Source organism: Mesoplodon bidens (genome assembly GCF_964165515.1).
Source record: "Mesoplodon bidens genome assembly, contig: HAP1_SCAFFOLD_123, whole genome shotgun sequence".
NCBI classification, from domain to species: domain Eukaryota; kingdom Metazoa; phylum Chordata; class Mammalia; order Artiodactyla; family Ziphiidae; genus Mesoplodon; species Mesoplodon bidens.
The window spans coordinates 800490-821803 of NW_027672190.1; the positions used below are offsets into that span (position 1 = coordinate 800490).

The window sequence follows — 21314 nt, forward strand, 5'->3', positions numbered from 1 at the left end:
TCAGCAAAACAGAGAATGTTAACAATTTTAATAATGCATGCCATTTTTTTCTGTGTTTCAGTTGTTTAGATGTATATTTTAGTGTGTGTGCGTATTAGGTAAGTGGTACAGGGACGTTTGTGTTCCTGGAAGCTGGTTTCGGTTCCCATGTGCCTGTCATGGTGTGCGTATCTCATCTTCCCGAGTGTGATTCTAGTGTTTAAAGATAAGTATTTTTCATACAAGATGCCCTCTCAAAGCCAGTCACAGAATTCTTCTGGTGTTTAACTGGAAAAAACAAAGAATCCAGCAGTCTCTTCCATTGCTTCTGGAAAAACTGCCTCTGTTAGACTTCCCTTGCTGGCAAGGGGAATAAAGTGCCCAGGCTTCTAGCCTCATCTGTACAGGGGAGAACATAGAAAGGAAGGTGTGGGTGAGCAATATCCCATACAGTGAGGCCACCCTCTGGGCCAAGGTGCAGCACCCTTGTCTCCTGAGTGTAGCATCATGCTGTGTGATGTTGGTTAATTCATCCACAAAGCTAGACATGTTTCCAAGCTTGCCGTCATCAGAGAAGGAAGAATAGAGAGAAACAAGTTTAGGAGTCCTCATTCACCAGTATATCCACAGCACCTATCATGGTGTTGTGCAAATAATAGACACTCGATAAATATTCAGGGCACAAATGAGTATTTTCTTTTTAAAAGTTAATTAATTACTTTATTTTTGGCTGTGTTGGGTCTCCGTTGCTGCAGAGGCTTTCTCTGGTTGCGGAGAGCAGGGGCTACTCTTCATTGCAGTGCACGGGCTTCTCACTCTGGTTGCTTCTCTTGTTGTGGAGCACGGGCTATAGGTATGTGGGCTTCAGTAGTTGTGGCCCATGGGCTCATTAGTTGTGGTGCACAGGCTTAGCTGCTCCGCAGCATGTGGGATCTTCCTGGACCAGGAGGTGAACCCATGTCCCCTGCATTGGCAGGCGGACTCTTAACCACTGCGCCACCAGGGAAGTCCCAGAACAAATGAATATTTTCTTTTTAATAAGCATCTTGCCTTTAGTCACCTCCTTCTATCTGTCAAACATACCAATCTTCAGGCTGATGGGAATATAAATTACATGTTCCTTTTGGAGGACAATCCGGTAGAATACATCAAAGCCTTAAGAATGTACATATTCTGAGGTCCAGCAATTTCACTTCTAGGACCTAAAGAAATAACAGAACTAGTGTAAAAGAATGGCACATTTATAATATGGAAACTAGAAAAATGAATGTTCTTTCATAAGAAATTTACTATATATGATGGTGTATTCCTAGAATGGAATATTAGGCAGTAATTAAAGAATGATAATGAGGGACTTCCCGGGTGATGCAGTGGTTAAGAATCTGCCTGCCAATGCAGGGGACATGGGTTCAATCCCCGGTCTGGTAAGATCCCACATGCCACAGAGCAACTAAGCCCATGCACCACAACTACTGAGCCTGCACTCTAGAGCCCGCAGGCCACAACTACTGAGCCTGTGTGTCACAACTACCGAAGCCCACGCTCCTAGAGCCCGTGCTTCACAACAAGAGAAGGCACTGCAATGAGAAGCCCACGCACCACAACAAAGAGCAGCCTCTGCTCGCAGCAGCTAGAGAAAGCCCACACATGACAACAAAGACACAACACAGCCATGAATAAATAGATAAATTAAAAAAAAATAATGATAGTGATAGATTTTTTTAACATACAAGGTAAACAGTATCATCAACTAAAATATATACTGTTTTTCATTCAGAAGTGTACATATTATCTTCTTAATTTTGTAACAGTAAAAAAAAATAGGGACTTCCTGGTGGTCCAGTGGTTAAGACACCTTGCTTCCAATTCAGGGGGCACAGGTTCGATCCCTGTTGGGGGAACTAATATCCCACATGCCGCGTGGTGCAGCCAAAAAAGAAAAAAAAATGTGTAAATAGAGATGCATTACAGAGTAACGGAGGAATTAAACCCAAAGTGTTGACAGTGGTTCTCTCCGGGGAGTGGGATTGTGAGTTTATAGGTTAGAAGTCTTGACTTGCAAGTGCCAGAAAATGAGACTCAGATAGCTCAAAGGAATCTGGGGACTCTCAGACTGAAAATCCAGAGGGAGAGGATGGATCCAGCTACTCGGAGTCCCCAAAATGTGTTTTCTTGCTGATTCTCAGCTCTCCCTTCTCCAGAGTCCACTTCATCTTCAATCCACACAAGGGGCCCCTTGGTCCTGAGGGGTGCCTTCATAGAGCCCCATGTTATAGCATCCTTATTATTACTTAAATAGAGGATGCCATTCAGAGAAGAGAACAATAGCTCTTGCTTAAGTCCTGGGTTTCGTTTCCAGTGCCCAAATTAGAGCTTGTGCCCAACTCTGAGCCATCACTGTAGCCACAAAAAATAGGATGGTCTTCAACCCATCTGGGCTCATGTCTGGGGCTCGGATTTAGCTCAACCTGCCTTAAATGGCTGAAAGGGTAAATACCCCTGTGGACAATTGTTCCCAATTGTCATCTCTATTCTGCATTGTTATCACCATACAAACAAGCCATGGTGTTAGCTATCTTTTTTATTTTTATTTTTATTTTTGCGGTACGTGGGCCCCTCAACGCTGCGGACCCTCCCGCCGCAGAGCACAGGCTGCGGACGCGCAGGCCCAGCGGCCATGGCCCACGGGCCCAGGTGCTCCGTGGCATGCGGGATCCTCCCGGACGGGGGCACGGACCCACACCCCCTGCACTGGCAAGCGGACCCCCAACCACTGCGCCACCAGGGAAGCCCAGTATTAGCTATCTTTGATTCTATACAGGTAGAATCAATTACCACTTTCTGCTACACTCCCCCAACTGCCCCCAACTTCTAAATGCTCATGTTCCTCGAGACTTTTTGGACTCTTCACATTCTCCCGGTGCCTCGAAATAACATCTATGTGCTGATGGCTCCCAAATGTGTAGTTATAGGTCAGATTCTCCCCCAAACTCCAGGCTAAAATATTAATCTACCTACCTGCTATTTCCATTCAAACGTCTGAGCTGTTTGACCATAAGGTTAAAAAGGACTTTAGTTTCTCAGAGCAGTTTTAGGTTCACAGCAAAATTCAGAGCAAGCTACAGAGATTTCTGATATACCCGCTGCTGCCCCCTGCCGTATGCATAGTATCCCCCATTACCAATATTCCCTACCAGTGTAGTACATTTGTTACAACTGAGGAACCTGCGGTGACACGTCATTATCACCCAGAGTCCATAGTTTTCATTAGGGTTCACTCTTGATATGTACATTCTATGGATTTGGACAAATGTATACTGACATGTATCAGTCCTTTAATATCAGAGTACTTTCACTGCCCTAAAAATCCTCTGTGCTCTGCCTGAAAGCTCAGTCAGTTCACAAAGAAGATACAATAATTCTCAATCTGCACATGAATAGATTTTCTAGGGCTTCCCCAGTGGCGCAGTGGTTGAGAGTCCTTCTGCCGATTCAGGAGACACGGGTTCGTGCCCCAGTCCTTGAAGATCCCACATGCTGCGGAACAGCTGGGCCCGTGAGCCATGGCCGCTGAGCCTGTGCGTCTGGAGCCTGTGCTCCGCAACAGGAGAGGCCGCAACAGTGAGAGGCCCGCATTCCACAAAAGAAAAGAAAAGAAAAGATGTTCTACATCATTATTCATTAGGGAAATACAAATGAGGCACCATTTTAACCCATTGGGATGACTGAAATTTAAAATACTTACAATAGGGATAGTATTGACAAGGATGTGGAGCAAATGGCAGTCTTATACTTTGTTTATGGTAATTGAAGATGGTCAAATCACTTTGGAAATGGCTTGTAAATTCTTGTAATGTTAAAGACACACCTACCCTGTAATCCAGCAATTCCACTCCTGCATATTTATACATGTTAAATGAAAACATATGAGCATAAAAAGACTTGTACAGTAGTGTTCACAACGGCTTTATCTATTAACAGTGGAAAACTTGAAACCACCCAATATTCATCAGTAGATGACTAAAAGAAAAAAACCCAATCGTGTTGTATTCATTGAATGACACCCTTCTCTGCAATAAAAATGAATTGCTGATACATACAGTAACATCTGTGGACTTCATACACTTCCTGTTGAACAAAAGCAGATGGTCAAAAGAATACATAGTGTATAATTCCATTGATAGAGTTCTAGAATAGTCTAAATTAATCTATGATGATAGATATGTTGATAGAAGTCAAATCAATGTTTCCATTGGGTGAATGGGGAGAAGATTTTCTGCCAAGTGTCCCAAGGGCACTTTTCTGGCAGGAAGAAAATGTTTTATATCATGATTAGAGATGGTTACATGAAATTATGGAGTTGTTAAAATCTCTCAACCATACACCTAAAATGTGTACTTATTGTGTATAATTATATATAAATTATATAAAGTTGACAGAATAATGGACTAAGAGGCTACAATGAAGGTTAATGATGATGAAGTCAATAGAAATTATAATATAACAAATATGTTAGTAATTCATTAAGAACAGATCCATTTCAAATAGAAATAATGTGTAACATGTTCTTGGAATGTTGATGATCCAAATAATGATGAGTAATGAGTCAAATGATCAAACTGGAAAAAGTACTGAAATTTTGACATAAAATACTGACATATAAAACTCACAATCTGTATCTAAAAATGAGAAAATCTATGACAACCTAGTAGTAATGTGTTATCAATTCCAAGTACTTAGGTTCAATCATTACACCAGAAACTTTATGTGTTCTGAATTCTTACAGCTTATCTGTGAAAAAAGGCTTGATCCAAATTTTTTAAACTTGACAATCCTAAAATGTGCATATTATCAAACGAAGTATTAATTTGAAATGTTCATAAACACAGTAAAATTTCATCAATCTTACTAGAAAAGAGACTGAATTACATTTGTGTTCCTTGTATAGAAAATGATCTTCAACCTCATTGCTGAGATAAAAGTGTATGAAGCCCAAATATATAACTTTTATAGAGTTGTGTTTGCAGCTTAAATATTTTTTTTTCTGAATTTTTAGTATTTGTGGGGTTTGTCCATTTAAAAAATTTGTAATTTGTGCTATTCATTTCAAATAAATATTAAAGACACCCCTCAAGTTGTGTAAACTTTGGGCTCTACAACTCCTGAGCATACCTTGGGTCAATGAATCTCTGAGTATAAAAAGCAATTCACGGAAAAATGCATTCAGTCTAATTTGATAAAGCTCAAAAACACGCTAAGCTTCAAATATTTACAGATTAAAGACAAACGTGGTAATATTATAAGGAAAGACCCACAGCGGGCTCCAAAGCAGGATGAAATTATGGCTTCAGTGGCCCTAGGCACTTTTTGCCTTCAGGGGCACTCTCCTCCTTAAAAATACCAAAATTTATATTTTATGACTGTATTGGTATAAAGACAAATAAATGGTAAATATTAAAAGATTTTCTTCAACGTAATATTCCACTTGTTTTTCTGATTTTATAAGAAGTTAAAACATTTCTGTGTGTCCCTAGCCCAAGCTACCCTGTAAAATGGAGGAGCCCCTCTGTTCAGGATTCACGGTAATATTCCGTTTCTTACACTGTGGTGAGTAGCTTAGCATTTTATAAATATCCTTTCATGGCTACTTTAATAAAAACGTATGTAATACATTCTTCAAGGATACACATTAAAATGGTTATCTCAGGGAAATAGAGATTCCGGTGATTTTTTTTCCATCTTCTCTTTCAGAAAAAGTTTTTTTTTTTTTAATAGCCAGCCAGATCCCTATTTTACAAAAGTATTAATATTATTTTAAAAAGGATACCTACCCAATTTATAGTGCAATATAGTTCCGCACAGTTTTGTAACTTTCGTATTTAAACACTGGATTTGAATTTGGCCAACACAGTCCGCCTGACAGAGAAAAATCTAGAAACGAGAATAACAGTCTTTGCCTCCCGCTGGGATTGTTAAATTTCCATAACAGGCATCGGGGCTTTCCGATAAGCCACGCCCTCTTTCTGGAATGTTCTTCAGCAGGACCCTGCCCACTTCTTCCCTGGCTCACCCCTTCTCATTCTTTGGTTAGGGTTTTCTGCTCAGTAAGATCATCGCTGGCTGACCGGTCTGGATCGGGCCTAACTCAGCCTCTGCTTTCCTTTAGAGCCTTGATCAGAACTAGTAATTATTTGTTTTTCTGTCTCCTCTATTAGAGTATAAGCTAGTGGTGACGCCTCATCGTCGAAGTCAGCAGTAAGCGTTAAAAGAAAAAACAAAAAATGGGTAGGCTTCCCAGGGGGTTTTACTGTTATATTCTGTACTGTTTTTCCTCTTTCCAATACTTAATGTATCCCTTTTCTATGATACAAAGTATATACTTCCCCCAAAGTACGTGTTGATTACATATTATATTTTAGGTCTCTAAAGGAAATCGAAAGAGAAAAACAATTCCTTCGCAACCCGTAACACCCCTGCTGAAACTCCTGAGGCGTCTAAAAGGGAAGAAAAAGGACTGGGCAGAAAAGACAGCAGGGTAAGCGTCCAGGTCGCCCGGGGTGGGCGCATCGGTGGGCGGCCGCTACCGGAGAAATCCGGGTCAAGGCCGTGGTGGAACCTCGGCCTCAAGCTTTCCCCCAGACCCCGCCCCTCACGGACGCTCCTGATTGGGCGGCCCTGGGAGCCCGGAAGTGACGCCACGCCGGGCTTCCCGGCCTCCAGGCGGAGCCCGGGTGTGTCTCTTCCCAAGCCCCGCCCCTCGGGGCACCAAAACAAGAAAGCGGCGGCCGGGGCGGGGCCTGCGGACGGCCGACGCCACGCAGAGGGCGGGTCCTGCGCTCGGGGCTTCTTCGGTTGGGTGGTCGGTTACGGATGTTGGCGACTGATCGCAGGCCCGCACTTCCGTTCTCGGCGGACTGTTGAGTTGAGGCACGGAGGCGGAGGCTGGTTAGCGGCCGGGGGGAGGCCGAGACGGGTGAGGAGAGCGTTGAACTCACGGCTGCTGGCCCGGTGAGCGTGGGAGTGCGCACGGTGTAACCGTCGCAGCGTGTGAGGCCCGGGCGGGTGGGGTAGGGGCGGCGTGAGCTCGGCCGCGTCCCTCAGGACAGTTGCGGCGCCCATTGGGGCGCCCTCCGGTCCTCTCCCTTCGCGTCGTCTGCAGTGCCGTCCCGTGTGAGCTCTTCTGAGTCTGGGCGCTGCGTAGTTTCTGTGGGAGTGAGTGGGGTGTCTCACTACAGAAAGTCTCTGTCCGCTCGGCGCCCCCTGCTTTCTCCTGCTGGGGTTCGTGCCTTTGGAGAGTGTGCCCCTCCCGAGTGGCCACCTGAGCCCTCCCTGCCCCACCTGAAGGCGATGGAGCGCTGACAGCCAGCCAGAGGGCCCTTTGCCGTCCTCCCCACCTTCCAGGAGCGACGATGTGCCAAGACCTGTGTGGCCCAGAAGGAATCGGGCCCGAGGCTCGAAGGAAGAAGAACCCTTGGCTGGTCAGTCAAAGCGGCAGAGGTGTTAGCTACTGACGATCGTAGGGCTGAACTCACCTGCTAATTGCGGGACTTAATGACAAAGTGCCTCGCTGTCCCCAGCGTGGGGACGAGGTCCCCCGTGGAGCCACTCCCCCTGTGGAGTCAGAATGGCAGTTGCACTGTTTCTTCATTCCTTGTTAGATCCACAGGCATGTTGTCTAACCTCTGGGAGCTTGAGCCCTGTCATCAAATGGTAATATTGGTGGTTCTTTATAAGGATTGATGTGAAGCCCAGGTGAGAGAGCGAGTCTAAAAACCACTTCCTCAGTTTTGTTTTGTTTTGCTTTTTCAGAAATGTTGGGGGCCAGAGTCTGGTTATATATGAATGCAGATCCTCACCCATTCTCAAATAAACCCAGGAATCTCGACTGAAAGGATGGCTTCGCTGTAGGCCATTACCCCAGGTAATTATTTGTTTTTTTTTAATTTTAAATGTTTACATGTTTTATTATTTATTTGGTTGCATTGGGTCTTAGTTGCAGCAGGCGGGCTCCTTAGTTGTGGCATGCGAAATCTTAGTTGTGGCATGCATGTTGGATATAGTTCCCAGACCCAGGGATCGAACCTGGGCCCCCTGCATTGGCAGCGCGGAGTCTTAACCAGTGTGCCACCAGGGAAGTGTCGGCAGTTATTTGTTAAATAGACATTTAAGACTTTTTTTTTCAGGCACTTAATATGTGCCAAGCACTGAGAAGTAAGACAAAAGAAAAAAAAATACAGAACGGATCCTTGCCCCCTAACACACGCAGAATTGCTGAGGATGGAGCTTGTAGGTGGGAGACAGATAAGTAAACAGCTCAGCCTAACATGGTAAATGCAGTGATAGAGACCATGTACAAAGTCCTGAGGGGATAGAGAAAAAAGTCATCAAAGACAGATTGGAAGGGAGGGAATGAGTCAGACAAGCCTCCAGGCATGATGATGCTCAGAGGTAGTTCTCAAATCTGGCTCCTCCCACCCCCGCCCCCGAAATATTTACTTATTTATTTATTTTGGCTGTGCTGGGTCTTAGTTGTGGCTTGCGAACTCTCAGTGGCGGCATGCATGTGGGATCTAGTTCCCAGACCAGGGCTCGAACCCCGGCCCACTGCATTGGGAGTGCAGAGTCTTACCCCCTGGACCACCAGGGATGTCCCCCAAATCTGGCTTTTTATCAGACGTACTGGTGGAGTCTTCTTTAGAACGCATCTGAATTTTCTCAGTGGTATCTCACCATGTGCCTTTGCTAATTTTTTTTGCCAAGTTCCTTTGGTGAGTCTGAGGCACATCCAGGGTTAAGAAGCAGGCAAAGGTATGAAGAGTAGGTGTCCAAGGCAGATGGAAGAGCTTCCATAAAGGCAGGTAATGCCAAACACCAGGAAGCATTTTAGGAAGTGCAAGTGAGGGGGAATGTCAAGAGATGATGCTGAAGCCAGGTCATGGAGAGCCTTGTGTGGTGAGGTCAGAAATTTTAATTTTATCGGCCAAAGGTAGAGGAGTCATTTGTGCTTTTAGAGTCTGGTTTTGGCTTTGGCCTTTGGCAGCACTTTGGAGGAAGAATTGATGGTGGATCAAACAAGAGGCAGATCATTTAGGTTTCTTCTGTAATCCAGACAAATAATGAAAATGTATTGAACTAAGGAAATGGCAGTCTCACTGAGAGTAAAGTACAGAGGTAATCAAGGTGGTAGACTCTATAGAACTTGTAGAGATGGGGGCTAAGGGAGGATAGCATAGGAGAATTCACAGGTTACTGGTTTAAAAAGTGAAGTCATGGTAATACCGTGGATACAGAGAATACAGGACAGATAACACATTGACGGGAAGGACTTTGTTCTGTTCTGGTCCTGTTTACTTTGAGGCAACTGTCAAGTGAGTATAGATTCACTGTACAGTTGGATATTGAGTACGGTCAGCCTTCCATATCTTTGGGTTTCCCATGTGTGGATATAGAGGGCCAACTGTGTTCCCTGTACTCCACTATTTTATGGAAGGGACTTGAGCATCTGCAGATTTTGGTGTGCATGGGGGGTACTCCTGGAACCAATCCCCTGCAGAAACTGAAGGGCAGCTGTATATCTTTGTGGAATTCTAGGCTAGGCTATCATTTATTGAGTAGCTGAAACACAAACATGGCATTGAGTTTTACCTACGTTCTCAGTCTTTGGGGAAGCTTCATTATAAATAGTAGTTGAAGAAATAGGTTGAATTGTCACCCACAAAGAGGATATTGAATGAAGGGTTAGAGTCCTGAGGACAAACCTTTGGAAATGTTGATATGAAGCAGGGGGAAAAGGAACAGATGATTATGGGGGCTGGGTAGAGGAAGTGAGAGAAGAATGGTGTGTTGTCGTAGCTAAGGAATACATGCTTAGCAGTTTCATATGCTTTAGAGGAGTCCATTAAAGAACCTACTGGATTTGGTATTAAAGAGATTATTAGGGACTTTTGTGAAAACATTCAGTGAAACATAAGGTAGAAGCCAGAGTGCAAAGGAGCTAAAGAAGTGAATCTAAATTATTTTTTCAAGGGGAGTTCCCTGGTGGTCCAGTGGTTAGGACTCGGCGCTTTCACAGCCGTGGCCCGGGTTCAATCCCTTGTCAGGGATCTAAACTAAGATCCCTCGAGCCGCTCAGCGTGGCTGAGGAAAAAAATAAATAAAAGCAATTGTGAAGAAGTTTAAAATAAATAAATTTTCAAAAAGTTTAGCTAGGAAGGATAGAAGAAAGTGATTGTTATTTGAAGTTTCTGGCCAGCTATTATTGATAAATGATATCCCCTGGATAAGTCAATAGAAAATTACAGTTATACCTCTGGTGAAGCATCCTATGTTATTGGCAAAAATACTGTCTCTCTGATGCACAGGAGCCGCTCTTACTTCTGTCATGCAGCTTGAGGATTCCCTGGACTCCCCCATTTGTGGTTCAGTAATGATTCCAAGCAGTAAAAACACTGATGAACTTAACAAAACTGTCCTCCAGAAGAACTGAATTGTACAAAAATTTGCAAGATTCATAGTCATCTACCAGCAGTTTTCCCTTAAAAGAAAAATTTCAGTATACCCTGTTCAGATTTTTTTGGGCTTAGCTATCAGGCCAATGATGATTTTAGTTTTAGGAACATAACCACACCCACTTATGGCCTTTGAGAGAACTATGGAAACATGTTTCTATTGTTGATTTGCTGTAGCACTGTTCTCTCTGTTTTCTAAATTCCATGGCACTTACCTGTTATATGGCAGTAACTCCTATCTACATTGAGAACATTTAGTTTGCTTTCTGGAATGTGGAAGTAAGCCAGCTCTCTGAGTGAGTGAAATAAAAAGCAGCCTCCATAATTTTTTTTTTTACTAGAAAGTTTATTTTGGTAACTAACTTCTCTGTTAATAATTATTTTAAAGTATACAACATTTTGGGCTTCCCCAGTGGCGCAGTGGTTGAGAGTCCACCTGCCGACGCAGGGGACACTGGTTCGTGCCCCAGTCCTGGAAGATCCCACATGCTGCACGGAGCGGCTAGGCCGGTGAGCCATGGCCGCTGAGCCTGCACGTCCGGAGCCTGTGCTCTGCGACGAGAGAGGCCACCGCAGTGAGAGGCACGTGTACCGCAAAAAAAAAAAAAAAAAAAAAAAATGTATACAACATTTTATTTGTACTTCAGTACCTTGATTTTTTCAAAGTTGCAGTTGACTGCAGTCTTGTTTCCTGCTCAAGTCAAGCTTGAAACAACTGATGTTTGAGAAATCTTCCCTGAGTTTCATTTTCTGTCCTTGCATTGTCTAGAAGGGTGAAACTTGTTGAATTAGATTACATCACTGGAAAAACACAGCTTCTGCAGACTTTTAACTTCCTGGTATTATATTACTGGTTTTTCAAGTATGAGAAGTTCTTTGAGTGAAATTTATATTCTGCAGAAACATAGTGTCTATTCTGTTACTTCATATTCCCTAGTTTGCAGCACCCTTAAAAAATGTAATTGAATTAGAATTAGTGTTAGGAAAGGGCAGGTCTCTCCAGCCGAACTAGCATATTACTTTTTTTAATTTTTCACACAAGGACTGTGTAACTCTTACTATTTTTCTGCTCTACTTTTCAGGAAGCTCCTAAATTAGGCCTTACTGAAATTAAATTTCTTCTACATAAGTTTTGATTTCTCTCCCTTTCTAAATTGCCTTCGAAAATGTCTTTTTCTTTATACTTTAATGTTGAAAGCTGCCCTGAATTCTTTTCAGAAGCCTGAAGAAAGTATACAGTTAATATTTAATAAATTTTAAAAATCAGTTCACAAGACAAATCCATGTTTTTGATTGTACAGAAACTATAAATACTGTCAAGATGTGATCAGTTTCCCATTAGCAGAGCTTATTATGCACTCTGAATTTTTGGGTGGTAATGCATTCAAAAATGTAACATTGTCAAGTTTCTGTACCCAAGTATTCAATGACTTGGGTCATGTTTCTTAACCTTTTATTGTCCCTTCTCCCTCTCTGAAAGGAAACGTTTAAGACATTTCTTTCCTATGAATTTGCCATGAATTTTAATCCCACCAATATATATTATATACTTCTTTACGTAATGTCCATATACCTGTGCTTTATATGTAAAAAGAGTAGGATGTGTTCCACTAACCAGTTTTCATCTCCTTGAGGATGATGTCACTCCTGATGAGAATGCATGGATTAGGATCATCCAGTTAGGCAATGAACTTCATTGGGTTTACAGTTGGGTTTGTAACTTTTTTCCCATCAGGCTGATATACATTCATTAGATAATGAAGGTCAAGTTTTCAAGACCGGTTTTGTTGGGTAATTTCCTGGCCCAATTACCAATAAAATGTTTCCATATGATAGAACATTTGGTTTGATTTCCCTTGGGTGTGGTTTTCTCCATTTTTGTCAAAGACTGGCTAATAGCTGTTTGGCTAATACATTGAGTTTGTCTGATGTTTTTCGCATGAATAGACTGGGGTTGTGGGTTTGGGGAAGCATACTGCAGAGTTGAAGTTCCTGCCTCATCACTTTGTGTCAGGGGTTACCAACATGACTTAACCACTGGTGATGTTAACCTTGATCACTTGGTTTGAGGTTGTGTTTGCCAGGTGTCTCCACCATAAGTGTGATTTTCACTTTGCATCCTTTCTTATTTGGAAGTGTTTCACCAAGTCCAGCCCTCGCTCAAGGTAGGGTGGGATTAAGCTCCACTTCCTGGAACGGGGAGTATCTGTATATATTATTTGCAATTCTTCCATAAGGAAAGTTTGTTCCTTCCCCCACATTTGTTTATTCATTCATTTGTATCAGTATGGATTCATGTATATTTATACTGTGGGTTATAATCCAATATTACATTATTTTGTTACTCAGATTGTTTCAGCTTTGGCCGCTGGGAGCTCTTCAGGTTGGTGTCTATTATGTCCCTTTGACATGCCCCCATCCTTTTGTGTTTTGTGCACGTTGTTTCTGTTCCGGGCTTCCCTGGTGGCTCAGTGGTTGAGAGTCTGCCTGCCAGTGCAGGGGACACGGGTTCGAGCCCTGGTCCTGGAAGATCCCACATGCTGCGGAGCAACTGGGCCTGTGCGCCACAACTACTGAGCCTGCGCTACAGAGCCTGCAGGCCACAACTACTGAGCCTGTGCTCTAGAGCCTGAGAGCCACAACTACTGAGACCGCATGCCACAACTGCTGAGGCCCACGCACCTAGAGCCCGTACTCCACGAGAGAGGCCACCGCAATCAGAAGCCCACACGCCACAACAAAGAGTGGCCTCTGCTTGCTGCAGCTGGAGAAAGCCAGCACGCAGCAACGAAGACCCAACACAGCCAAAAATAAATAAATTAACATTAAAAAAAGTCCCCCACTATTATTGTGTTACTGTTGATTTCCGCTTTTATAGCTGTTAGCAGTTGCCTTACATATTGAGGTGCTCCTATTTTGGGTGCATATATATTTATAGTTATTATATCTTCTTCTTGGGTTGATCCCTTGATCATTGTGTAGCATCCTTCCTTGTCTCTTGTAACATTCTTTATTTTAAAGTCTATTTTATCTGATATGAGTATTGGTACTCCAGCTTTCTTTTGATTTCCATTTGCCTGGAATATCTTTTTCCATCCCCTCACTTTCAGTCTGTAACTGTTCCTAGGTCTGAAGTGGGTCTCTAGTCGGCAGCATATATATGGGTCTTGTTTTTGTATGCATTCAGCGAGCCTGTGTCTTTTGGTTGGAGCATTTAATCCATTCATGTTCAAGGTAATTATTGATATGTATGTTCCTATTACCATTTTCTTAATGGGTATGGGTTTGTTTTTGTAGGTCGTTTTCTTTTGTGTTTCCCACTTAGAGAAGTTTCTTTAGCATTTGTTGTAGAGCTGGTTTGGTGGTGCTGAATTCTCTTTGCTTTTGCTTGTATGTAAAGCTTTTGATTTCTCCGTTGAATGTGAATGAGCTCCTTGCCAGGTAGAGTAATCTTGGTTGTAGGTTCTTCCCTTTCATCACTTTAAATATATCGTGCCACTCCCTTCTGGCTTGTAGAGTTTCTGCTGAGAAATCAGCTGTTAACCTTATGGGACTTCCCTTGTATGTTACGTGTCGTTTTTCCCTTGTTGTTTTCAGTAATGTTTCTTTGTCTTTAATTTTTTGTCAATTAGAGTACTGTGTGTCTTGGCGTGTTTGTCCTTGGGTTTATCCTGCCTGGGATTCTCTGCGCTTCCTGGACTTGGGTGGCTATTTCCTTTCCCATGTTAGGGAAGTTTTCGTCCATCATCTCTTCAAATATTTCCTTGGGTCCTTTCTCTCTCTCTTCTCCTTCTGGGACCCCTATAATGTGAATGGTGTTGCATTTAATGTTGTCCCAGAGGTCTCTTAGGCTGTCATCATTTCTTTTCATTCTTTTTTTCTTTATTCTGTTCCACAGCAGGTGAATTCTACCGTTCTGTCTTCCAGATCACCTATCCGTTCTTCTGACTCAGTTACTCTGCTGTTGATTCCTTCTAGTGTATTTTTCATTTCAGTTATTGTATTGTTCATCTCTGTTTGTTCTTTAATTCTTCTAGGTGTTTTTTCTTTAATTCGTGTAGGGCTTTGTTAAACCTTTCTTGCATCTTCTCGATCTTTGCCTCCATTATTTTTCCAAGGTCCTGGGTCATCTTCACTGTCATTTTCCTGAATTCTTTTTTCTGGAAGGTTGCCTATCTGCACTTCATTTAGTTGTTTTTCTGGGGTTTTATTTTGTTCCTTCATCTGGTACAAAGCACTCTCTGCCTTTTCATTTTGTCTGTCTTTCTGTGAATAGGGTTTTCCTTCCCCAGGCTGCAGAATTGTAGTTCTCCTTGCTTCTGCTGTCTGCCCTCTGGTGGCTGAGGCTACCTAAGAGGCTTGTGCAGGCTTCCTGATGGGAGGGACAGGTGGTGGGTAGAGCTGGGTGTTGCTCTGGTGGGCAGGGCTCAGTCAAACTTTAATCTGCTTATCTGCTGATGGGTGGGGTTGCATTCCCTCCCTGCTGGTTGTTTGGCCTTAGGCAACCTAGCACTGGAGCCTACCTGGCTCTTTGGTGGGGCTAATGGCGGACTCTGGAAGGGCTCCCACCGAGGAGTACTTCCCAGAACTTCTGCCACCAGCGTCCTTGTCCCCACGGTGAGGCACAGCCACCTCCCCTCCTGCCTCTGCAGGAGACGCTCCAACACTAGCAGGCAGGTCTGGTTCACTCTCCTATGGGGTCACTGCTCCTTCCCCTGGGTCCCAGTGCTCACACTACTTTGTGTGTGCCCTGCAAGAGTGGAGTCTCTGTTTCCCCCAGTCCTGTCAAATTCCTGCAATCAAATCCTGCTAGCCTTCAAAGTCTGATTCTTCAGGAATTCTTCCTCCCGTTGCCGGACCCCCAGGTTGTGAAGCCTGACATTGGGCTCAGAACCTTCACTCTAGTGGGTGGACTTTGTGGTATAAGTGTTCTCCAGTTTGTGAGTCACCAGCCCAGCAATTATGGTATTTGATTTTATTGTGATTGCGCCCCTCGTCATTGCAGCTTCTCCTTTGTCTTTGGATGTGGGGTATCTTTTTTGGTGAGTTCTAGTGTCTTCCGGTTGATGATTGTTCAGCAGTTAGTTGTGGTTCCGGTGCTCTCGCAAGAGGGAGTGATGCACATCCTGTACTCCGCCATCTTGAACCAATCTCTGAAATTAATTTCATTTAACCCTTTTTACTTGAGTTTGGATGGTGGAGGCTCTGATGGTAGTATAAAACCCCAAATTGGAGACAGTTGAAAACTGTACGTTTCAAACTTAGTAGGAATAGGTTTGTAGCTATTATATTTGCAGCCATTACAGTTTATACTGCCTTGACGAGCAGTGAGTTATGGGCAGCAGTTCATACACACATGTGCAAATTCATGTGTATATATACTTCCAAACCAAGAGAAAATTCTTCTCTATATGAGTTTTTCTTATTGGTATGGACTAATATTTGGGGATTTCTAAGGTTTTCAGGGATTTCTGGAGCAGGGCCTCAGGGAATGTGAAAGGTTTCCTGAGCTTTTTACTTGACTCCAGTACATGATTAGAACACTCCAAAATCTGTACTTTGAAAACATTGATAATTCTATGTCTCTGTGTATAATTTCCCATCAGTACTGTATAGTTTTGAGCCGGCTTTATAACACAGCTGTATGTTGCCTTATGATGTTTATTACTAACTGCTTTCATTTCATTATTTTTCATTATTTTTCATGTGTCACAGGTAAAGTTTTTACGAGTAAGCCCAGATTGAGTTTAGCCAGTGATTGATAAGCTGGCCAGCAGAATGTTCTGGATGTGGTCGAGGCACATTGTAAGTTGAAGACATGATCATTAGTAGGAAATGTACCCATTCTCCACCAGAATAGGCCTGAAGTGTTGTGTTTTTTTTTTTTTTCTTTAGTCTTTCCATGTCTTCTTTTCTGGATACAGGTACAGAATGAGCACATGTTGTTGGTGTACACCAGGTGGTATTTCCACCATTGACTTCCTGCAACGCTATGCATCCAAGACCCACTCCAGTGAATTTCAAACAGCTGATGAAGACCTCTGCTACTGCTTAGAATGTGTGGCGGAATACCACAAAGCAAGGGATGAATTGCCATTCTTACATAAGGTACTTTACATTAATTGGGCAGTATTTTTCAGAGCTTGATAACTAGGAAGAGAATAAATTTAAACTCTGTTGGAAGCATTCAGGGAACTGAAAACGTGATTTAAACTGTGAATGCTAATATACGTGTAGTATGTAACTCATAGCCTGGTAGATAGTAGGTGCTGAATAAATGCTTATTGATTGATGGAATTGAATTGAAATCTAAAGCAGAATTTTATAATCCTCCACTTTTAGACATTTTGATGTGAAACAGTTTCATGAAATGAAGTGACGTATGGGTTTTTTTTGGGTTCATGTTTTAATGTCGTTGTGTTTGACTTTCTTAACAGCCAGGTATCTGAATGGCTTGGGTTATTCTTTTATTGGCTAATAGTTCTTTTTTTCCCCTCTTTTCATTTTTTAATGTTAAGTGCTATAAATCAATAAAGACAAACATTTTTTTCATTCACAGGAACCAAAGTGAAACATATAATTTTAAATATGTGGCTTTGAATATTGGTTTATTATATTTATCTGATGAGAAATGGAATACAGACCATAGAGTTACGTATAATAATATAGAAGAGAGGAGGGGGATGATAAGTTATGAACCTTTTGAGGAAAACTTTACGTTTACAAAGTTGCCTAGCGATGAACCTAACCAATGCCTTTATGCTAAAGCTGATGTTTCAAGGTAATTACCTATGGCTGGAACGTAGGAGGGAAGTCAGAGAAGGCCCAGCTTGTGTAAAGAAGCTCCAACTTCTCATTTCCTTTTCAATAGAGTATAGTTGACAGTGCTGTTGATAACAAAACTCTGCAAGAGCAATGTTGTAAACATCTCATGCTCTATGTACTCATGTTCATGTATCATAAAAGCCACTTTTATGTTCAGTGACTGTTTTCTTTAAATCTAATATAAGAGGTTGAGTCGTTTTTTTTTTTTTTTTTTTTTTTTTTTTTTTTGGTACGCAGGCCTCTCACTGTTGTGGCCTCTCCCGTTGCTGAGCATAGGCTCCGGACGCGCAGGCTCAGCAGCCACGGCTCACGGGCCCTGCAGCTTTGCGGCATGTGGCATCTTCCCGGACAGGGGCACGAACCCGTTTCCCCTGCATCGGCAAGCAGACTCTCAACTGCTGTGCCACCAGGGAAACCCTGGTACTTCTTTAAACTTCTGAATTTTTATGCTTAGGAAAAGGCTTTCTAGAAGGATCATCATATCCAGTATATTTTGTTGCTAATAAGATATAAAGCACACTGCCCGTTTTTCTTTTCCTGTAGGTTTTATGGGAATTAGAAACCTCACGTCTCATAAATCACTTTGAAAAGGCCATGAAGGGAGAAATTGGAGACGATGACGAGTTATATATAGTAGACAACAATGGAGAGGCACAGCTGTTTGACCTTACTGGCCAAGACTTTGAAAATAAGCTTCGAGTTGCTCTTCTTGAAATACTGAAATATCCTTATTTGCTTTTACATGAGCGTGTTAGTGAGTATCTTGGGTGTTTCACAGTTGTATCATTTTTATATTTTAAGAATTGTAAGAATTTGGGTTTATCTATATTGAAAATCTGTTTCTTAAACATATACTTAGGATACATTTTTTTCCAAACGTTTTATTTTGAGCATTTCCAAACCTAGAAAAGTGAATTACACAGTGAATACCATATACACACCACATAGATTGTACAGCTGCTGATATCTTGCTGTATTTGCTTTATCACATATTTATTCTTCTATCCATTCAATTAATTTTCATTCTTGGAATTTGTCTGTAGCAGGGTTTTTCATACTTGGAACTGTTGACATTTTGGACTGGATAAATCTTGGTTCCTGAGGGACATGCTGTTTATTGTAGGATGTTTAGCAGCATCCCTGGCCTCTCTCCACTAGATGCTGGTAGTGACTTGCTCTCCCCATTACCCTAGTTGTGACAAGCAAAATTGTCCCCAGATATTGCCAAACGTCCCTTGGGAGTTGGGGGTCAGGGCCAGTGGGGGACAAAATCGCCAGGTTGAGAACCACTGGTCTGTAGTAGTTTTCAGTAATCACAATGGCATAGCATATTATGTCTGCCTAGATTTTGGCCATTTATATTTGCATTTCTTAATATGAATCTCTTGAAGACATTTTCCTGATCTGTCAAATCTAACGAAATAACAGTACCTTTAAGGCACCCACTACTGTATCTAGTCCACATTCAGATTTTCCCAGTAGTTGCAAAATGTGTTTTTAGGATGATTTATTTAAATTAGAGTCCAATCAGGGACTGTGCATTTGGTTCCATTTGGTTCCATATTTCTTACATCTCTTTTAATCCAGAATAGTTTACTTTTACGTATGTGTGCACAGGTATAGATATAGTTAGATAAATAGATAGATGGATAGATAGATAGATAGATTTTTTTTGTCATAACTTTGACTTGCTGAGACCAGATGGTTGCCCTAAAGAATAATGTGCTTCCTGGACTTTTCTGATTTCTTCCTTGTCATGTTATTTGACTTGTTTCTCTATCCTCTGTATTTTCAGTAAATTGAAAAGTATATCTAAAGATTTATTAGATAAATCAGTTCTTTCTAAATAAATTCAAAATAACTAGATTTTTAAATTCGAACAAGTCATTTTTCAAACATTTATTAAAGAGTACCATATCCAGAAAACTATATAAGCTTGATTTTTCATAAACTAAGCATACTTGTGTAGCTGGCACCCAGGTCAGAAACAAATCATCATCAACACACCAGAAGCTCTCCTCTTACTTTTCCAGTCATTGTCCCTCCTTCCCAAAGCTAACCACTGTCACTACAATATTCTTTGAAGCTTGACAAAATAAAGTTGATTCATCTGATATGGTAAACGTATGAGTCTATTCAGTATACTTTTGAAAGAGTGATGAAGAAATTTCCATGAAGCAACAGGGATTAAGATAGTGCTGGTACAGATAGACTCATGGAGCAGTGTAGAGACTCCAGAAGTAAACCGAATATATTTGGGGAATTTACTCTTTGCTGATGGTAGCATTTCAAACCAGTGGAGAAAATGGATTACTCAGTAACTGAGAGTAGGACAAAATAGTCATTTGTGGGGCAAAGCTGATTTTATCCCTGTGGTACAAGATAAAGTCCTCATGGATCAAAATGTAAAATGCTAATAGAATTGGACCTATAGCCATACTTCTAAGAAGGTGCTCTCTGGAGATAATTATGCCCAGTGTGAAAAAAGATGTTTGTACTAGGAAAGTCAGAGCAATTCATAGGCACACACTATGATCAACCTACCGGTCTTTCAGCAGCTAAATATCATTCCTACATTTACAGCATTTTTATGCCTCAGTTTAAAAAAAAAAGGAGCAACTTTTCATTTACTTACAGAGCAACTGAAGGAGCCAAATTTAGGGAATCTTGATACGTTGATAAGATTTATGTCTTATGTTTACTGCCTTATTTTTTCTATTTAGATGAATTATGCGTTGAAGCACTTTGCCGGATGGAACAAGCTAACTGCTCCTTTCAGGTTTTTGACAAACATCCAGGGATCTATTTGTTTTTGGTCCATCCCAATGAAATGGTGAGTGTGAGTGTTAGGCAGTGGAAGAGGGGATATTTTATTTTTGCACCTATATTACAGATAACTATAATAGAGGTTTTTGATGTGTACTTTGTTTAAAATATTTGCCAAAGTTATTCTCTTGTTGTTGTAACATTACTGTAGTTCAGGAGGGGGTGCTGGGGGGCTCAAAGAAGAGGGTTAAAAGAGTAGGGAAACAGTTCTGACAGGTGATGCTTCAGTTTAAAAGACACATGAGGGAATAATCTGAACTTTCAGTGTGTTGACCTGAACTAACGAAGAAGGAGAGTTCTCTCTTGCTTTTCTTGCTTGCCTGCCCCGCTCCAAGCACATGGAAATACCAGTTAAAACACTTGAAATAATTATTTTGCTAATAGATGAGATTTTTAACAGGTGATGGGGTAGAGGGGAGAACAAGGAGATTCAGTTCTTAGGTGCCAAACAGGAAGAGGAACATGAGAATCAGAACAGTAGGTAGACAGAAGCAGAGAGCAACACCAGAGGCTTGGAACCTGACTTTGAGCTGGTTGCTCGAGTTTGAGGACTTAACATCATGTGGCGAGGCAGCGTGTGCAGTAGGACCTGTGCACATTGGCCTCTAGAACTGAGTTACAACGTTAAGACAATAGCCACGAAGGGTTGCTCTGCCAATAGAAGGATAGTAAAGAGGCTTTTTTTTTAAGTGGCGAAGAAAGAACACGGTAATGGGGTTTCCAGTCAGAATGGTGGTGAATTTCTGTCTCCTTTGTGCCAAACCCAAACAATGATAGAAAAGAATTCAAAAAGTGGAATTCTAAAAGGTATAGTCACACTTTTTAAAGGGTAAATGTTTCTTTGGACCAGTAATGGAACAGAAATACAAAGTGATACATGGTGGAAACCTGTATGTCGGCCTGGGTAGCTGTAGGTAGCAGGGGACTGAGTTTGTGCATGATAATAAGAATTACAAGTCTACTCCAGGCAAGGGTAGAACCAGAGTCGAGGCCTGTGCTTAAAATAAGGGTGGGGCTTTCCTGCCTGTGAAAGAAGACTGACAGAAAGTACAGCCAGCTGCTCTCCGGGACTGGCTTTCTTTTTTTTTTTTTTTTTTTTTTCTTTTTGCGGTATGCGGGCCTCTCACTGTTGTGGCCTCTCCCGTTGCGGAGCACAGGCTCCGGATGCGCAGGCCC

The 21314-nt window shown here is 42.0% G+C and overlaps 1 pseudogene across 1 annotated transcript in view; it reads left to right on the forward strand.

Annotated features, from left to right (window-relative positions):
- The first annotated feature begins 7726 nt into the window (after window positions 1-7726).
- Window positions 7727-21314, forward strand: part of LOC308610502 (putative helicase senataxin) — a 70083-nt pseudogene continuing 56495 nt past the window's right edge. Inside the window, exons 1-4 of the transcript in view lie at window positions 7727-7900; window positions 16412-16595; window positions 17856-18066; window positions 20036-20145. The product of the transcript in view is annotated as a putative helicase senataxin (transcript). The remainder of the gene's footprint in view (window positions 7901-16411; window positions 16596-17855; window positions 18067-20035; window positions 20146-21314) is intronic.